Here is a 21,061-nt window from a genome sequence, read left to right as displayed (position 1 = left end):
TTCGAGTGGCTTGACTTGGCACATGTTCACACATGTAGTTGAAACAAAATCAACATAGCCTCCACGATATTTATGTTCATGGTGATTTATATCCTACTCATGCTTGCACTCAATGTTGGTTAATCTCAATGCATGTTTATGACTGTTGTCGCTCTCTAGTTGGTCGCTCCCCAGTCTTTTTATAGCCTTCACTTGTACTAAGCGGGAATACTGTTTGTGCATCCACTTCCTTAAACCCAAAGTTGTTCCATATGAGTCCACCATACCTACCTATATGCAGTATTTACCTGCTGTTCCAAGTAAATTTGCATCTGCCAAACTCTAAACCTTCAAATGATAATCTCTTTTATATGCTCGAATCGCTCATGTAGCAACTAGGGTTGTCAATATCTTCCATGCTAGGTGGGTTATTCTCACGATGAGTGGACTCCGCTCATCATTCACGAGAAAATGGCCAGTAACCGGGATACCCAGTCCCATGCTCAAATCAAATCAAAATATAATTGCAAACAAAACTCCCCCAGGACTGTTGTTAGTTGGATGGTACCCATTGTTTCGGACCAGCCATGGAATGTGCTTGTTGGTGGTGGGGGAGTATAAACTTTACCATTCTATTTGGGAACCGCCTATAATGTATCTAGTATGGAAGATACCGAGATCTCTTGGTTGTTATGTTGACAATGAAAGCATACCGCTCAAAATATTATTTATCTGTGTTTCAAAAACTCGAGCTCTGGCACCTCTGCAAATCCCTGCTTCCCTCTGTGAAGGGCCTATCTATTTACTTTTATTGCTGAGTCATCATTCTCTTATAAAAAGCACTTGTTAGAGAGCACCACGGTCATTTGTATGCATTGTTATTAATTTATATTGAGTATGACTATGACTGGATCTATTTTGCCATGAATTACAATGTCTAGTCAGTCCTTGATCTTCAGGGGTGCTCTGCATTTATGTTTTGCGGTCTCAGAAAGGGCTAGTGAGATACCATCTTGTTATATCATATCATGATTGTTTTGAAAAGGTGTTGTCATCCGAGATTTATTATTATTGCTCGCTAGTTGATTATGCCATTGCTATGAGTAAATGTGAGACCTAAATGTTATTGTGAATATGGTTAGTCCATAATCTTTGCTGAAAACTTGAATGATGGCTTTACATATTTGCAACAACAAGATCAAACAGAATTTGTAAAAGTTTTTATTTATCACTTTCAGTTTGTCAACTGAATTGCTTGAGGACAAGCAATGGGTTAATCTTGGGGGAGTTAATACGTCTCCATCGTATCTACTTTTCCAAACTCTTTTGCCCCTTGTTTTGGACTCTAATTTGCATGATTTGAATGGAACTAACCCGGACTGACGTTGTTTTCAGCAAAATTGCCATGGTGTTATTTTTGTGCAGAAATAAAAGTTCTCTCAATGACCTGAAACTTCACAGAGATTATTTTAGAATATATAAAAAATATTGGCGAAAGAATCAACCAGAGGGGACCCACACCCTGTCCACAAGGGTGGGGGCGCGCCCTACCCCCCTGGGCGCGCCCCCTGTCTTGTGGGTCCCACGAAGCTCCGCCGACCTCAACTCCAACTCCATATATTCACGTTCGGGGAGAAAAAATCAGAGAGAAGCATTCATCGCGTTTTACGATATGGATCCGCCGCCACCTCCTGTTCTTCCTCGGGAGGGCAGATCTGGAGTCCGTTTTGGGCTCCGAAGAGGGGAAATCGTCGCCATCGTCATCATCAACCATCCTCCATCACCAATTTCATGATGCTCACCACCGTGCATGAGTAATCCCATCGTAGGCTTGCTGGATGGTGATGGGTTGGATGAGATTTACCATGTAATCGAGTTAGTTTTGTTAGGGTTTGATCCCTAGTATCCACTATGTTCTAAGGTTGATGTTGCTATGACTTTGCTATGCCTAATGGCTGTCACTAGGGCCCAAGTGCCATGATTTCAGATCTGAACCTATTATGTTTTCATGAATATATTTGTGTTCTTGATCCTATCTTGCAAGTTATAGTCACCTACTACGTGTTATGATCCGGCAACCCCGGAGTGACAATAGTTGGGACACTTCCCGGTGATGATTGTAGTTTCAGGAGTTCATGTATTCACTAAGTGCTAATGCTTTGGTCTGGTTCTCTATTAAAAGGAGGCCTTAATATCCCTTAGTTTCCAATAGGACCCCGCTGCCACGGGAGGGTAGGACAAAAGATGTCATGCAAGTTCTTTTCCATAAGCACGTATGACTATATACGGAATACATGCCTACATTATATTGATGAACTGGAGCTAGTTCTGTGTCACCCTATGTTATAACTGTTGCATCATGAATGCCATCCGACATAATTATCCATCATTGATCCAATGCCTACGAGCTCGTCTCATATTGATCTTTGCTAAGTTTTTTTGACCTTGAAGACTGCAGGGCTTGCACCCCACAGCATTTTATTAATAAAAATAAGCAGAACAATACAGGGCTTCCTCAAGATGAGGAAAAGAAAAGGAAACTACAGGAACCTAAAGGAGGCTATACAAAGTAAGGGGGGAACTATACCTAATAATTACAGCATTACACAAAGAAAGCCCCCCTCAAGGAGGTAGGAAATCAATCCACTTAAGCAAAGCCTCTCTATACTTCCTCTTGATTCTATGAGAGAGGAGTGTAAGATCACAAATGAAGCCATTTCTCCACGCCCTGAAAGAAGGTCTGATGTTCCTGAAAGCTCTGTCATTCCTGACCTTCCATGTATTCCACCAGGCAATAAAGACCACTTCCCCAAAGAAAGGTTTGTTGAAATCCTTTCTAGCATGACACACAATGTCCACCATGTCATCACTGTCTTTCCAAATAATTTGAAGATAATTCCACACACGGACACTGAAATTGCACTGGAAAAAAGGTGGTTTCTGTCCTCAAGTGTCCCAGTTGGACAGAGTACACATTTAGGCCCATCATTAATCTTCCAATGCCTCCTCTGGATCATGTCCTTAGTGTTAACCCTGTCCATTATAACAATCCAAGCAAACATTTTGATCGACATGGTGCAGCAACTCTTCCAAATCCACCCTGGAATTGGGTTTGCTACCATTGGCTGATAAACAAAGTCATAAAACTTCTTTGCAGTATATTCAGACTTCTTACCATGCCTCCACCCCCAAGAATCATGACAGCCACTGTCCATTTGGAAAGATCCCATCAAGGATGAAAGCTGTTGTAGATCCTGAAAGGCTTGCTCAGACAGAGGCAAATAAAAAAGATCTTGGAAACTATTAGCCTGAAAGACTTCCCTGACTGAGAGGTTTTTGTGGAGACAGAAGGAATAAAGTCTAGGAAAACGCTCTTGAAGAGGAACACAACTGTTCCCAATTTGCCAATGATCAGACCAAAACAGAACAGTATCTCCACTATGAACATGAACAGAAGTAACTGCTCTGAATTTATCCATTAACTTGCAGACATCTCTCCACCAAAAAGAACCACAGAGTATAGCATCATGTGGGACCCTTTGGAAATAGTAAGAGTCCCAAACCAAGTGAACCCATGGCACATCCATCTTATTATAAAATTTATTCAGATGCTTAAGGAGGGCTTCATTTTGCAAACCAAGATTTAGGGTTCCAAGCCCACCCTTGGATTTGGGCCTGCAAACAAGTGGCCAAGCAGCCAGAGAATGGCCCCTCTCCTAACCATATTTCCTCCATAAACACTGCCTCTGAATCCTTTCCAACTGCTTCAGAATACCCTGAGGAATTGACAAACTGCAAAGGAAGAAGATAGGCAAGGAAGAAATGACAGAGTTCACTAATTGCAATCTGCTCCCTTGAGGCAAAAACCAAGAACTGGCTGTCAGTCTCCTCTCCATACAATCCACCAGGGGAAGGAGATCCACAATCTTGGGTCTGGTAGTCCCCACTGGCAGGCCCAAATATGTGAAAGGCATTTTGCCTAAATTATAGCCAAATAAAGCAGCTAGATCAGTAGCATCATGATCATTCACATTAATAGGATACATGGAGGATTTATGAAAGTTGATCTAAAGACCAGTTGCCTCTAAAAAAGAATATAACACTGATTTCAGTGCCTCCAATTGACCCCTTTCAGCCTTTAAGAAAAGCAGTGTATCATCAGCATATTGAACAACAGGGAAATCTGGATCATGGGTTGGCAATGGCCTACTTATTAAACCCTGTTGGAGGAGATCATTAATCAATGTCTGCAAGAGATCTGCAGCAATAACAAAGAGCACGGGAGAAATAGGGTCTCCTTGCTTTACTCCACACTTGCATTTAAAATGGTTACCAGGAACTCCATTAAGCAAGACAGAAGAAGTTCCAGATGACAACAACTGTTTAATCCATGTGATCCATCTGCTGTCAAAACCTTTTGCAACAAGAATCCTTATGATTGCCTCATGCTGGATAGAATCAAAAGCCTTTTCAAAATCTAACTTAAGCAAAAGGATGGGATGTTTAGACTGATTACACTGATGGATATACTCAAATGTCCAAGCAAGGCAATCCTGGATTGTTCTTGATTTTATGAAACCATACTGATTTTTATGCACACATTTGGTGATCTCCTCTTGAAATCTGTTAGCAGCAAGCTTTGTAAGAAATTTCGGACCAACACTAGTGAGGGAAATAGGCCTAAAATCCCCCACACTCTCTGGAGTCTGCTTCTTTGGGATCAGAGTAATGTATGCATCATTGAGATTCTCTAACTGAGCATTTCCAGCATGAAACTCATGTACCAGCCGAATAAAATCAGCAGAGATGATGTGCCAACACTTTTTTAGAAAGAGTCCATTGAAACCATCAGGTCCAGGCGCCTTATCAATGGGCATTTCTTTAATAACCTGCTCAATTTCCTTCAGATCAAAAGGTTTGGTGAGCACTTCCAAGCCTTGGACCCTTGGTATTAAAGACAAGATATTGTCGTCTAAAGGTATGGGCAGAACAGTACCCATTCTGCATTTGAAGGAAGATAAGAACTCCTTGGCCATTTCCACATGATCCGAAGTGACAGAGCCATCAGACAACAACAGGCTAGCAATAGAATTCTTTCTATATCTCTCAGTTGCCATGGCCTGAAAAAACTTGGAATTTTCCTCTCCCACTTTGATATACCTGATGGTACATCTCTTCCTCCAGTATAGATATTGCATGTGCAGAAGATGCTCATGATGCAGTTTACTAACTTTCCTGAAGTTCCTCTCAGGCCTGGATAAAGATCTCATGTCCTCAAGATTATCCAACCAAAGAATTACCCAGTTGCATTTCTCAATTAACCCTTTAATATGTGATAAACCTTTTTGCCATTTCTTTAACGCAAACCGCAAGGCCTTTAGTTTATCAACAATAACTGCCGAAATATGGGTCTTATGAGAAGGATGAGCCCAAACCTCCTGAACACAATCCATAAAACCTGGCTGATGGACCCAATAATTTTCAAACCTGAAAATATGCGCCTTTGGAATTGATGTATTGATGGAAATCAAACATGGCACATGATCAGACGCAGTTTTTGCAAGAGGAGTCACTTGCGTCATGGGGTATAAGCTAATCCAACTAGCAGAGGTAAAAACCCAGTCAAGTTGTTCCAGAAGAGGTGTGTCCTGCATGTTAGACCAAGTAATTTTTCTTCCTTTTAAAGGAAGTTCCAACAGTCCCAAGTGGCCAATAATTTCATTGAAAATAAACATGTCATTGATATCACCACCAGGGAGGTTCTTATTGTCAAGGGATCGAATAAAGTTAAAATCCCCCATCAACATCCACTTCTGATCCGGGTCAATATCCAAATTGTAGATCCATGAAACAAACTCATCTCGCAACTCACCCTGACAGGCGCCATAAACGTTCACGAGAAACCATTGCTCATTATTATGAACTGAGGTAAACTGCATAACAATGGCATAGGGTTTAACTTCCAGCAGAGTACCATGAAACACGTCAGAGCGCCACGCAGTTAAAAGTCCCCCAGAAGCACCTCTCGAGGGGGACTCAACAAATTGATCAAAGCCATAAGGACAGATGCATTTAATAGTTGTACGCGAGCATGAAGAGAGCTTAGTCTCCTGAAGACAAACCACAGCACACTGACTTTCAGTCACTTTCTCCCTGACAGAACGCTGCCTAGTATCAGAATTCAGACCGCGAACATTCCACCATAAAATTTTCCAGCTACCCGTTGACACACGATTCATTAACAACCAAAGAAGAGTAGAGCGAACACAGCATGACACACAATGCCATGCAACCCAAAAGACAACAATGTTCCGTACCGCAGAGTGCCACTTCCCTAACAAGACCCAGTTCGACAATAAAGTAAGCAAACATAACAGGCTCTCCAGCCCTTAACAAAGTAGCTAGCATATTCATTAAACTGAAGACGAAGATGAATCCTCCTGTGGATTAGCCATAAGCTTGTCCACTGATAGGAGAGAAGGATCAATCTCCAGTTCCGCGCCCACAGCCTGCAAAACATGAATTGGGGTATGCGGTGGTGCAGCAGGCTGGTTTTCTTCAGGGACACCTGCAGAAGTGGGTCAGGCCTTGTCCTCCATGGGCTTGGAGCGAGGGCGCTTCTTTGTTGGCTGAAGCGAGAGCTGCTCGAAAACCACATTTTTGAAACCATCCAACTTTGCCGCCTAGTGCAACGTCTCAGTGACGTATCAACAACAGGCACCTTCTTCTTCCCTCTCTGCTTTCTCCCAATAGTTTGTTCCACAAAGAAAACCACAGGTGATGAAGAAAACTCAGCAGAGACAGAAACAACATAATTACCAGACATAACCTCTTCAGTAACAGGAGCAGAATCCGCCGGCAGTTCCTCAAATAAAGCTCTGTCCACGGGGCGCTTTACCATCACAGATTTTCTTACAGAAGGAACAATGGGCAAAGAAGCAGTCAACAAAGACATCTTCCTGGATTCATCAAAGGCTAGGGACCAAGACTGCTTGGAATAGATGATTGTACCCATTGGTTTGAAGAAGATAGACCTTGGTACCTCCTTAACTAAAAAAATCAAACATCAGGTTCTGAAAAGACCTCTTCCAGATCATCTCCGAAGGGAGAGGAGGCCCAGCCATTCCTATGAAGATCTCATGGTGCTGAATAATAGGTGGTTGATAAGGCACAATTGCCAGCAGATTCTCTTCGAAGACATGTTGCTGCAGTGGCTGGAGTTGATGATCTGGGAGATGCACATCATGTTGCGGCTGAAGATCAACGCCCTGCTCCTGCTGGTCCATAGAAACTGATCCCTCCGGCTGATCAATCACAATAGAAACCTGATCTTGTTCAGGAGCAGCCGGCTGCGGGGCCTGCTCATCCTCAGCTTCATCTCCCCACACAGCATTGCCCCAACCAAGAGTAGCATCATTCACAGGTTGCTAAGTTACTTTTCCGTTGCCACTGTTACGATTGCTACAAAACTGCTATTGTTACTTTTGCCACTATTACCGTTACTTCCATACTACTTTCCTACTAAATATTTTGCTGCAGATATTAAGTCTTTCAGGTGTGGTTGAATTGCCAACTCAGCTGCTAATACTCGAGAATATTCTTTGGCTCCCCTTGTGCCGAATCAATAAATTTGGGTTGATACTCTACCTTCGAAAACTGTTGCGATCCCCTATACTTGTGGGTTATCAATGTGCTCTCTCTCCCATATGATAAGCTTTGATGTGCTCTCTCTCCCCCTTTGACATCAATTTCCAAGAAGGGAACTTCTGGAGCATGAGTCAAATAGGTTTGGTCCTTGAGACATACTACAAACCAGAATGTAGATTAAGATGTGGGTAGAGGATAAGAATCATTGAGTGGGGCTGGAGAAGAAATAAAATATGCAATGATAAAAAGTTTTCTCAGCAGTGAAATCGGTAAGGCCGATCTGTTTTCATTGGTGACACTGAGTTGGCAGTGTCATAGATGATGCATATCGGTCAGACCGAGTCAGTCCACGTCGGTTGTACCGATGAACTATATACAAGGTATTCTTGTAGTTCGGTCTAGCCGATAGGCTTGGAACGGTGAGTCCAAGTTCAATGTAGAGGAATTTTTTTGTCAACTCATCTCACTAGGAAAACTAAATCTCACAAGGATTTGCAATGAATTAGATGCAGAAAATACAGAGAAAAGCATACAAAAGGAACTTTGTTTTATAAGGGGAACAAATAAGCAAGAGACATATGCAAAACATAAAACAAAGAAACACTAGAGAACTTCATCTAGAAGGGGTCGGCGACAAAGTCACCTATGTTAGAGTATATTGACTGAGGAGTCAAGTGATGACACTTGACCGTAGGTCATACTCATCGTTTAAGCTCAAAGTGGGGTCACTACTGCAGGATACTGCTAACGTGACACTATGATCAGAGACCCTTTGCCGAAACTGTGTGCGATGCAATAACCGCAAACGATGGTGTAAAAAAACTGTCAAAAAGGTGCACAACATTTGCAATGGCGGAGCCATCAAACACGGTTCAGATTTTAGTTGCGTGTGCGATGCAAGACACACGGTTAATCCATTCAAACTATCTGCAATGAGGCAGAACAACACAAACGGGCAGCCATAACAATGTGTGTGCGATGCAGGACACTCGGTTAATCCATTCGAACTGTTTGCGATGAGGTAGAACAACAGAAACGGGCAGCCATATCAATGTGTGTGCGATATACAGGATACGGTTAACTCGGACGAACTGTTTTCGATTAGGGAACACAACAGAAATGGTTCAACTTAACAAGATGTGTGTGATATGCGGTATACAGTTCACATGGATGAACTGTTTGCGATGAGCCAAAAGAACACAAACGAGTCGTGTAAACAAGATGTGTGTGGCAAACAGCCGACTCGGATGAACTGTTTGTGATGAGAAATTACAACACAGACGGTCAATGCAGTTACTTCGTGTGCGATTCTGTGTGTACAAAAAACTTTGAAAATGCAAACTAGTTGCTTGCGGTGGCGGAGTATCGCACACGATGCATCTGCGAGTACTCGTGTGCGATGATTAGTATGTTACACATACGTTTCCTTATGTTAAGATGTGTGTGAATTTGCAATATGGACAGTTAATATGCAAATGCCTTCAGGTCATCGGGCACACGCTTAAACTCAATGAACTGTGTACTAATACTTTCCATGAAAAGTTATGAACTTGGGTAACAACATTTGAGTAACATATATATAGTGGTTACACTATTCGACAAAAGGAGGATCTTCATAACACGGTTTTGACAACCATATGGTCCATATCTACATACTTAACATAGTAACAACTATCACATTTTAAGAGGCTAAGGGCCAACAACTATATGGTCCATATCTACATACTTAACATATATAGTAATAGCTAGCACATTTTAAGAGGCTGAGGGCCAACAACCACAACCATCCACTGGAAGCAGCTTGATCACGGCGACTCGGCATCTCGTCAATGAAAAGGAAGAGCCCTCCAGTGCCTTTCTAGATCATGAGTAGAACAGTGTCTCCAATTTTCCAATATGGATACATTGCCACGAGAAGCGAGAACTTGTTAATTTGAATGGTTCCATTTCTGCGGGAAATGTAGTACCTTGCAATCACTTTGGAGTTATTAGCAGGCACAAGTGTAATTCGACCACACCGGGAAATCGATCCAGGAACTACTACAGGGGGCAATTTCTGTTGACATGTAGAATAAAAAATAATTGTAACATATCGTTGAAGATATATATAGTTTATGAGCATCAACATTAAAATAAGACTTTTTACCAGCGTTTTGTGCACACAATTGGTCTTGTTCAGTGTGTGCACCATAGGTCTAATTAATCCCATCCAAAATCCAGCGTTCATAGACTGTGTTATCTCTGTCAGATTATCAACAAAGTTTATGACATGCTTCAAGTCCTTCCAGTGAAATTTGGTACGCTTAGTAACATACAGATCGTTCACTATGCATCCAACATATCCTCCTTAAAAGGTGGAAAGGTATTATTTATTCAGAACATGGTAGAAGAATATATAGTGCGCATAAATTGGTAAATAGAATTTGTTACTGCCTAGGAACGGAGTCAGAATATGATATCACAATTGGTTGCTTAAATAGTGATCAATTGGTTGCTTAAATAGTAATATGACAGCAAGGAGAAAGTTGAAAGGACACTAACCTTGATCAGACTTTGATCGGCTGATGACGTTGGGCAAGTAAACATCCATGTTAATTAGACCAGGCTGTGGTGCACGCACTAGAATTTTATTGCCAGCTTTCAGTTCATAACACTTAGACATTTTTCTCCAAAGGTCCGCATTAAAATAGGAGTGACCATCTTTATCAAGTTTTACGCTGACCATCATTGTAAATCCATGTTGCGTTGTCAATATGACATCCTGGGAGTCATCGGCAAAGTAAAGCCCAAGATTTCCTTCTACTCTTGTTCTTGCAAAGCAAGGGATGTACTACTTGAAATGAAAATTAAGATCGTAAATTAGATATATTGAAATAACAGAGCAAGATGCAAATATGGGAGTAACTGATAGAACAGATCCATATATATATATATATATATATATATATATATATATATATATATATATATATATATATATATATATATATATATATATATATGAAAGCAAAGTACAAAAATCTAGAATTAAAAATAGATAATGTAACAAAGATTTGTTGCAAATATATAGATAATGTAGCAACAGACGGTATATGTTCACAAATTTAGGCCATGCCGACCGTGGTAGGTTGAGATTGAACATACTGAGCGCTCCCTGAAGTCATCTAGAATGGTGAGATAGAACTTCGTTTCCGACTGGCCACGACCACAGTTGCCCGATTTGTGCTCGCACTGTGGACACATGAATGAGCACCCACGAATCAGCTGGAACAAAAATGATTCCACGGCGATTTCCGCTGGTTGATTAACAGCGACGGACGGACTGCGATAAGAGATGAGTGAATATTTTGCTAATTAAGTTGATTACCTTCTCCATGAGAAAAATCCCTGGCCCAATCCCGCAGAAAACCCAGTCGACCAGAGTCTAGAATGCCGGTGCAGATAGGCGGCGGAAAGCGGTGGAGGCATAATCCGGTGCCGTTTGGAGCGCGACCTACGCCCGCCGCCAACAGCCGTCGATCTTAGGGTGCAGAGTCGCGGAGGAATCTGCGGTGAGTGAGTGGGGACGAAGTGGGCGAGGGTTTTCTTTTCCTTTTGCATGTGTGAGTGAACACACACGGTTTGCAGAGGTGACAGAGATGAATCGTGTGCGATAGTAAATCACCAAGACTGAATGGGAATCCAAATTTCCTTTGTCCTTCATCCATGAGTTTTTTTCTACGATGAACATAAACCCTGCTAATCACCGTGTTCAAATTTGACACTTTTCTGGGTTCATTTACAATATTTCGGGCATTATGTGCATTTTGTAGGCATTAATGCACGTAATTCAAATTCAAACAATCGATGCATGAAACGGTGCACAAGAATGGTCTAGAAAAACCATACTCGTGGTATTTAGTAATTTCTCAAGCCTCTTACAAGGAATGGGTGATACGTCTCCAACGTATCTATAATTTTTTATTGTTCCATGCTATTATATTATCCATCTTGGATGTTTATGGGCTTTATTTTACACTTTTATATTACTTTTGGGACTAACCTATTGACCCAGAGCCCAGTGCCAGTTCCTGTTTTTCCCTTGTTTCAGTGTTTCGAAGAAAAGGAATATCAAACAGAGTCGAAACGGAATGAAACCTTCTGAAGAAGTTACTTTTGGAAGGAAAGCAACCCGGGAGACTTGGAGTCCACGTCAAGAAAGCAACGAGGAAGGCACGAGGCAGGGGGGCGCGCCCACCCCCCTGGGCGCGCCCTCCACCCTCGTGGGCCCCTCGTGGCTCCCCTGACGTACTTCTTCCGCCTATATATATCCATATACCCTAAAACCTTCGGGGAACAGAAGAGATCGGGAGTTCCGCCGCCGCAAGCCTCTGTAGCCACCAAAAACCAATCGGGGCCCTGTTCCGGCACCCTGCCGGAGGGGGGAACCCTCACCGGTGGCCATCTTCATCATCCCGGCGCTCTCCATGACCAGGAGGGAGTAGTTCACCCTCGGGGCTGAGGGTATGTACCAGTAGCTATGTGTTTGATCTCTCTCTCGTGTTCTTGATTTGGCACGATCTTGATGTATCGCGAGCTTTGCTATTATAGTTGGATCTTATGTTTCTTCTCCCCCTCTACTCTCTTGTGATGGATTGAGTTTTCCCTTTGAAGTTATCTTATCGGATTGAGTCTTTAATGATTTGAGAACACTTGATGTATGCCTTGCCGTGCGTATCTGTGGTGACAATGGGATATCACTTGATTCACTTGATGTATGTTTTGGTGATCAAGTTGCGGGTTCCGCCCATGAACCTATGCATAGGGGTTGGCACACGTTTTCGTCTTGATTCTCCGGTAGAAACTTTGGGGCACTCTTTGAAGTACTTTGTGTTGGTTTAATAGATGAATCTGAGATTGTGTGATGCATATCGTATAATCATACCCACGGATACTTGAGGTGACATTGGAGTATCTAGGTGACATTAGGGTTTTGGTTGATTTGTGTCTTAAGGTGTTATTCTAGTACGAACTCTAGGGCTGTTTGTGACACTTATAGGAATAGCCCAACGGATTGATTGGAAAGAATAACTTTGAGGTGGTTTCGTACCCTACCATAATCTCTTCGTTTGTTCTCCGCTATTAGTGACTTTGGAGTGACTCTTTGTTGCATGTTGAGGGATAGTTATATGATCCAATTATGTTATTATTGTTGAGAGAACTTGCACTAGTGAAAGTATGAACCCTAGGCCTTGTTTCCAAGCATTGCAATATCGTTTACGCTCACTTTTATCATTAGTTACCTTGCTGCTTTTATATTTTCAGATTACAAAAACCTATATCTACCATCCATATTGCACTTGTATCACCATCTCTTCGCCGAACTAGTGCACCTATACAATTTACCATTGTATTGGGTGTATTGGGGACACAAGAGACTCTTTGTTATTTGGTTGCAGGGTTGCTTGAGAGAGACCATCTTCATCCTACGCCTCCCACGGATTGATAAACCTTAGGTCATCCACTTGAGGGAAATTTGCTACTGTCCTACAAACCTCTGCACTTGGAGGCCCAACAACGTCTACAAGAAGAAGGTTGCGTAGTAGACATCAAGCTCTTTTCTGGCGCCGTTGCCGGGGAGGTGAGTGCTTGAAGGTATATCTTTAGATCTTGCAATTGAATCTTTTAGTTTCTTGTTTTATCACTAGTTTTTTAGTCTATAAAAGAAAACTACAAAAAAATGGAATTGATTTTACCTCATACGCTTCATCTTTTTAATATCTTTCATGAGTATGATGGAAAGGAAAATTGTGCCAAAGTGTTAGAAGAAGAATGCATTAGAATGTTTGGCACTAAATATTTGAATGATGAGCATGATTGCAATGTTGTTAGTATGAATTATTTGAATACCCATGATGCTAATGATATGCAAAGCCACAAGCTTGGGGATGCTATGTTTGATGAAGATGATATGTTTAGTCCCCCAAGTTTTGATGAGAATATTTATTATGATGAAAGCATGCCTCCTATTTATGATGATTATATTGATGAAAGTGGGTTTGGAAGAGTGTCAACTTTAGGAAGTAATGATCCCACTATTTTGGAGGATGTTGAATATTATTGTGATAATTATGAAAGTGGATTTGGAGAGGTCATGACTTTATTTAGTAATGATTCCACTATTTCGGAAGAGGTTCCAATTGATTATGAGAACAAAGTTGCTATCTATGATGATTATTGTGATGATTTGTATGCTATTAAGAATAATGATAACCATGAAACTTGTCACCATGATTTTAGTTTTCAATTGGATTATACCTCACATGATAATTATTTTGTTGAGTTTGCTCCCACTATTATTCATGTGAAGAAATTTGCTTATGTGGAGAGTAATAAAATTTCTATGCATGTAGATCATGAAAAGAATGCTTTAGGTGCTGGTTAAATTGTTGAATTCATTCATGATGCTACTGAAAATTATTATGAGGGAGGAATATATGCTTGTAGGAATTGCAATAATATCAAGTTTCCTCTCTATGTGCTTAAAGTTTCGAAGTTATGCTTGTTTTGCCTTCCTATGCTAGTTGATTATTGTTCCCATAAATTGTTTGATCACAAAATCCCTATGCATAGGAAGTGGGTTAGACTTAAATGTGCTATTCATATTCTTCATGATTCTCTCTTTATGTTTCAATTCTTATCCTTTATGTGAGCATCATTGAAATCATCATGCCTAGCTAGGGGCATTAAACGATAGCGCTTGTTGGGAGGCAACCCAATTTTTATTCTAGTTTATTGCTTTTTGGTTCTGTTTATTAATAAATAATCCATATAGCTTATGTTTAGATGTGGTTTTGTGTTTTAATTAGTGTTTTTGCCAAGTAGAACCTTTGGGAAGACTTGGGTGAAGTCTTTATGATCATGCTGTAAAAAAATAGAAACTTTAGCGCTCACGAGATTAGCTAAAACTTTTTACTGGAGAGTGATATTTAGTTGATTCTTTTTGCATATGATTACTATCCAAATTCCTCAGGTCCACCAATTTATTTTAGAATTTTTGGAGTTACATAAGTTTGCGTTAGTTACAGATTACTACAGACTGTTCTGTTTTTGACAGATTCTGTTTTTCGTGTGTTGTTTGCTTATTTTGATGACTCTATGGCCAGTAAAATAGTTTATAAACCATAGAGAAGTTGGAATACAGTAGGTTTAACACCAATATAAATGAATAATGAGTTCATTACAGTACCTTGAAGTGGTGTTTTGTTTTCTTTCGCTAACGGAGCTCACGAGATTTTCTGTTAAGTTTTGTGTTGTGAAGTTTTCAAGTTTTGGGTAAAGATCCGATGGACTATGGACTAAGGAGTGGCAAGAGCCTAAGCTTGGGGATTCCCAAGGCATCCCAAGGTAATATTCAAGGATAACCAAGAGCCTAAGCTTGGGGATGCCCCGGAAGGCATCCCCTCTTTCGTCTTCATTCATCGGTAACTTTATTTGGAGCTATATTTTTATTCACCACATGATATGTGTTTTTCTTGGAGCGTCATTTTATTTTCTTTAGCCTTGCTTTCTGTTTGAATAAAATACCAAGATCTGAAATTCTTAAATGTTAGAGAGTCTTCACATAGCTACATAATTATACAACTACTCATTGATCTTCACTTATATCTTTTGGAGTAGTTTGTTGTTTGCTCTAGTGCTTCACTTATATAATTTTGAGAGTCTTAAACAGCATGGTAATTTGCTTAATCCTAATATGCTAGGTATTCAAGACTAGTAAAAACTTCCTTATGAGTGTGTTGAATATTAAGAGAAGTTCGATGCTTGATGATTGTTCTGAGATATGGAGGTAGTGATATTAAAGTTGTGCTAGTTGAGTAGTTGTGAATTTGAGAAATACTTGTGTTGAAGTTTGCAAGTCCCGTAGCATGCACGTATGGTAAACGTTATGTAACAAATTTGAAACATGAGGTGTTCTTTGATTGTCCTCCTTATGAGTGGCGGTCGGGGACGAGCGATGGTCTTTTCCTACCAATCTATCCCCCTAGGAGCATGCGCGTAGTGCTTGGTTTTTGATAACTTGTAGATTTTTGCAATAAGTATGTGAGTTCTTTATGACTAATGTTGAGTCCATGGATTATACGCACTCTTACCCTTCCATCATTTCTAGCCTCTTCGGTACCGTGCATTGCCCTTTCTCACATTGTGTAACATCCCAAAATTCTAAATTTTGGAATGTTATAATAAATAGATAGATTTGATTGATTGTTGATTGGTTGACTGAAATTGAGTGAAATTCGAAACTTTTTGAAAGTTAAATGAGAGGGAATAAAAGGACTTTCCCAAACTTTCATTTTTGCTTTTATGATCTCCGTGAATTCAAATTCTTTTCACCACAAAACCCTGGAGAGAAGATGACATGACTTCTTCCATTTATTTAAATGACAAGGGGTGTGGAAAATATTTGAATTTCATTTGAAAATATTTCCAATTCTGAAACTTTATGCAACTCAATGATTTTCATGAGAGAAGATAAAATGACTTCTTCAAATTATATGAAATACGAGTTGAGAGTTTCAAAGATCAAATTCAAAGTCCTTTTGGAAATTATTCTCAATTTGGAGATATTTGGGTTTTATTCAAATTATTTTTCTCCAAAAATAAAATATACGGAAAATAGGGTAACATGATTCCCTACAATAAAAAAATTGGAGACAAATTAATTTGAAATCATTTTGGTATTTTAAATGATTTTTAGTGGGTTTTATTGCACCAGAAGCACTCTTTGCTTTATTTGAATTTTTGAGGATTTTATTTGACATTAGTAAAATGTTCATGTTGTAGGAAATTTTTTTCTGGAAATTTTGATATATTATATGCCTATATAATATTTTTATTTATTTTGTTTTATTTGTTTTTGATCGTCTGGAAAATCTTTATTAAAAAAACTTCTTTCCCCGCGGGCCAACTGGGCCGAAGCCCAGCCAGCCGGCCCAGCCCAGCGCCGCGCCCTGCTCGTCCCCGAGCTCGGGACGGACTCCCGCACCCACACAGCGTCGCCGCCGCCGTACGCCCCCCGGACTCCCTCCGCCGCCTCTCCGTTGCCCCCTCGCGCCTCCTCCCCTCCTTAAATAGCGGCCCCGGGCCCCGCCTCTCTCTCTCTGCCACGCCGCGCCGCCTCTCCCGCATCACGCCGCAACCGCCGCTGCCGTCGACGAGCTGCGCCGCCCCGCCGCACTTCGCCCGCGCCGCCTACCGCCGCTGCCTCGTGCCACGTAGCCGCCCCGCGCCGCCTCTCGCCGGAGCCGCCGCTCGCCTCGCCGGAGCCGCCGCCCGCCTCGCCGTTGACCGCCGCCGGCCGGACCCCGTTTAACCGGTAAAAACCGCCCCGACTGGTAAAACCCTAATTAGGTTTTTATTTCGGTTCTTTTCGGTTAGTTAGATCGGCTTTTCCCTTTAGTTAGATTTATTTTATGGACGTTCATTAGTTAGGGTTCGGTAGTGAACGAGATCGTTCTTTAGTTCTCTGTAGCGAACGTTCGCTGTTTAGTCTCTTTCTCTTTATTTTTAGTTTCGTGCCAGGGACTCGTTTGTGAATATTTTATTTACAAATTGGCCCCTGTTTTTCAAACAATCACAACTTTTTACTCGTTAGTCCAAATCCAACGAAACCAACACCCACTTCTTCGTTATGATCCCCTCTATCCAGTAAAACAACTTGAACATGTTTTTGAAAGTTTTAAAATTTGAATTAGAACATATTAGAATTCAAACTTCTTTTGATCATAACTTGAGTTTTATAACTCCGATTTAATTGATTCTTTTTGCAAATCGAAGCTCTTGACCTAAACTTTCTGATAAGGCCAAATTCACTTAATTTTAGTATTTTTAGAAATTGTTTTATGTTGCAAGAGTTATTTGCTTGGTTTTGATGTTTTCCGAATTGTCTTCTTCGTTCTTCCCGATCTTTTGAGTGATTGCTTATGTGTGGTTACTATTGCTTGCTTACAATAGATTGACCGAAGTGTGGCGAGTAGAACTATCAAGAGTGTTGAGTGCAAATCATCTTCATCAACATTGCAGGAAAGTTCACACTTTGATCATATCCCTTCCATACCCAGTTTTTATGCATTAGTTTCACCCTCAAACATTGCATGAGTAGGATTGATAACATGTGGGTATTGGGAAGTAGTTGATGAGGTAGGAATCTATTGCCCTGCATTCAAACCTTGGGAGTTACTATTACGTTATGCTTATACTGCTATGCTATGCTCGTAGACGTGGATTGGGTTTGAGAGTATTCATGACAGATGTGAGATTGTTAATTAATGGTTCAACTTAAGGTGGCAACTTGAATACACATCTGGGTGGATTGAGGCACCTGGGGAATTCCAGTGATTGCCTGTATTTTTTTGGAAATCCCGAGGTACCGTGCGATTCTCCTATGGACTGCCACCCAGACTCAAAGGGATCATAAGATTATTCATGCCAGAAACTTTCGTGTGCAGCCACAAGCTATTATGGGCTCTAGCATAGTTGATTAAGTCGTGTGAACTCTTACAGTGGTAGACTAGCAGATGTAGGGGAAAGTAGGTGTAACTATCTACCCATCGTAAGGTGCTAACGCTTCTGAAAGACTGTGTCTCGGTCATCCGTTTCTCAAACATCATGAAGTGCGAGAAATCCAACGGAGGAGATCGAGTCTTGTGGGGAAAAGTGCACAAACCTCTGCAGAGTGTACAAACTAATCATGATTAGCCGTCTCCCCGGTTATGGACATCTTGAGTATCTAGTTCTTGGATTATCATGTTGATCTCATCACGTTACTTAATTAATTTGTTGGGTTGTTAATGATTACTTTTAATTGGGATTGAGAGGGGGTTTACCTTCTCAATATTTTCAACCAACTTTGTAGTTAAATAAAATATATTCCTTTGCAGTAGGGAAAAATTGGCTTTTCGCAAAAACCTTATAACCATAGAGCTTTTCCACCAGCCATATATGGATGTAGTGATAGCCATTGTTCATCATTTCTCTATGGTGTGAATTTGCCAGTACATTCAATGTACTGACCCTTTATGGCTGCAACGTCTCATGTTGCAGGATTCTTACGACGAGTAAGTGATACGTTAGGGTTACGATTTCTACACTCAACTTTGCCGTTGGTGTTGATGGGAATCCACAACCTTGTTGTTACTTCCGCTATTTGGATTGAGGTAATAGTATTTACGTTACTTTATACATGTGATTTACCTCTGTTATAAATCCTCGAGTACTGTGTGTGTCAGCATACCGATCCAGGGATGACACTTAAGCACAGAGACTTGACCGTCTGAGGTCGGGTCGCTACAAGATGGTATCAGAGCACATGTTGACTATAGGACGTGACCCTAGAAACTGGCAAGCCCATAGGAAGGATTTTATCTAAAACTTTCTTTTTCAAAAAGATCTTTTACCTCTCTTCTCTTCTGAGCTTATTCAAACATTCCCTTTAAGTGAGACTATACCCCTTTCTCCTTTTGACCATTTGAAGATTCGACTGATGAGACCACTCCAAGAAGTACAAGATATCGGACAATTAAAACCATTTGGAATGAAGAGGATTTTACCATACATTATGATAATGGAAACTACAACAGTTGAAGTCTCCGAAGACTAGGAGAATTTGAAGGCTCTGAAGAATTCCCAGATTTTTTTATGACCTAGGAAGGCTACCCTTATGGAACTTGGCAGACTATGGAAGTTGTCAATACCCGAGATCAAGGTGTATCAAAGAAAGACCGGAGCATGGAGAGTTAAAAACTCAAAGTTCTGTCAAGGAAAACCCTAAGGCAGGAGGTATCAACTATGGAGAGATAGCTCATGGAAATGACAAGAGCAGAAACAGGGCTATCCATGATGTTATCGCCCACTTATGCTATTGTCACCGTGCTGAGTTAAGCATGCATATGCATGGAAGGATTTGATGGTAGAAGGCTGATGAAGCACCTATCAGCAAGGTGAAGTTTTAACCTTAGCCGGTGTATCACCAGGATCTGGAGTGTTACATCAAGAAGTTAAGATGGAGCTACAAGATGCCGTATTTGAAAGGAAGCATTTCGTGAAGAACTCAGGACCTAGAAGCTGAATGTAGCCAAGCTGGAGGAGCAAAACCTCGAGATACAGGAGATTCGTCAGGAACGGAAGGACCGTAGTGCCATGGTTCATGTCAAGGATTTTGAAACCCGGAAGTTTGGAACGCAAATCCAAAAATATTAAAGGATGTCATGAGAGACTTCACGTCAATAGAGATGATCTGGCAAAAGAACTGGAGAATGACAAGCATGATTGGAAGAAGCCATTGGAGGCATGAACAAGACTTGAAGAGTTTGATGACTTTGAAGATTTATTGACCTTTAGAAGACCAAACCCCTATTATATACCTACGTTAGATGCGACGATTGTGAGCTGTCATTTTGTTTGTTGTTTTTCAGACAGCCACAAAATAAAATCCGTCTTTTCAAAACTATTGTTTGTATTGTGTGTATCCCTCTCTATCTCTCTTATCCCACCCCCAAAACCCTTGGACCCAATAGAGGATGAATGGAGATGAGCTTATATTTTCTGGACCAATGATTAAATTGGAGATGGAGCGATGGATTCAGAACATGGAGGATCATATGGAGAATAACACGATAAACGGAAAGGATATGGCCCAACATGCTCTTCAGTGCTTTGTAAGAGTTGCTGCTACTTGGTGGAGGATGTACCAAACCATCAATGGATGGCAAAGAGTAACCACTTGGGAAGAATTTAAGCTGACTCTGCAAAGATCTCGTCTTGTGTCCCGGAAGTTGAGGCCTTATGGAAAGGATATGTAGAAACCTTGTGCATACAAGCTTTGTGGAGAAATAGGACACAACCATAAAGAAAACAAGGACGAATACCCTCATAAGCGGAGGATTACCAAAGGAGTTAGTTGAGGATCTCAGGGAACTTCGGTTGGAGATTGTTCCCAAAGGTTTTGTTGCAGCAATGGAAGTTCAGTCTACATTGTTGGGAAAGATCCGTGAAGCTCAGAAGGATGACAAAGAGATTGCTGAGGTAAAAGAGAGGATGAGCAAAGGAAAGACCAAAGGTTTTCGTAAGGATGAGCACGACACCTTATGGTTCGAGGACCGTGTATACGTGCCCAATAATGCAAAGATCAGGAAGTTAATACTTCAGGAGGCTCATGACTCACCATACTCGATTCGCCCTGGAAACACCAAGATGTATTTGGATTTGCAGGAGCGTTTCTGGTGGACTGGTATGAAGAAGGATATTGCGGAGTATGTAGTCGTAGGTGATGTATGCCAGAGAGTAAATGCAGAGCATCAGAAGCCAGCCGGATTACTACAGCCTATGTCGATGCCCGAATGGAAGTGGAATAAGCTTGGCATGGATTTCATTATCGGATTTCTCAGAACCCGATCGG

The sequence above is a fragment of the Aegilops tauschii genome, chromosome 3, assembly GCF_002575655.3.
Source record: "Aegilops tauschii subsp. strangulata cultivar AL8/78 chromosome 3, Aet v6.0, whole genome shotgun sequence".
NCBI classification, from domain to species: domain Eukaryota; kingdom Viridiplantae; phylum Streptophyta; class Magnoliopsida; order Poales; family Poaceae; genus Aegilops; species Aegilops tauschii.
This window is presented reverse-complemented; position numbering follows the sequence as displayed.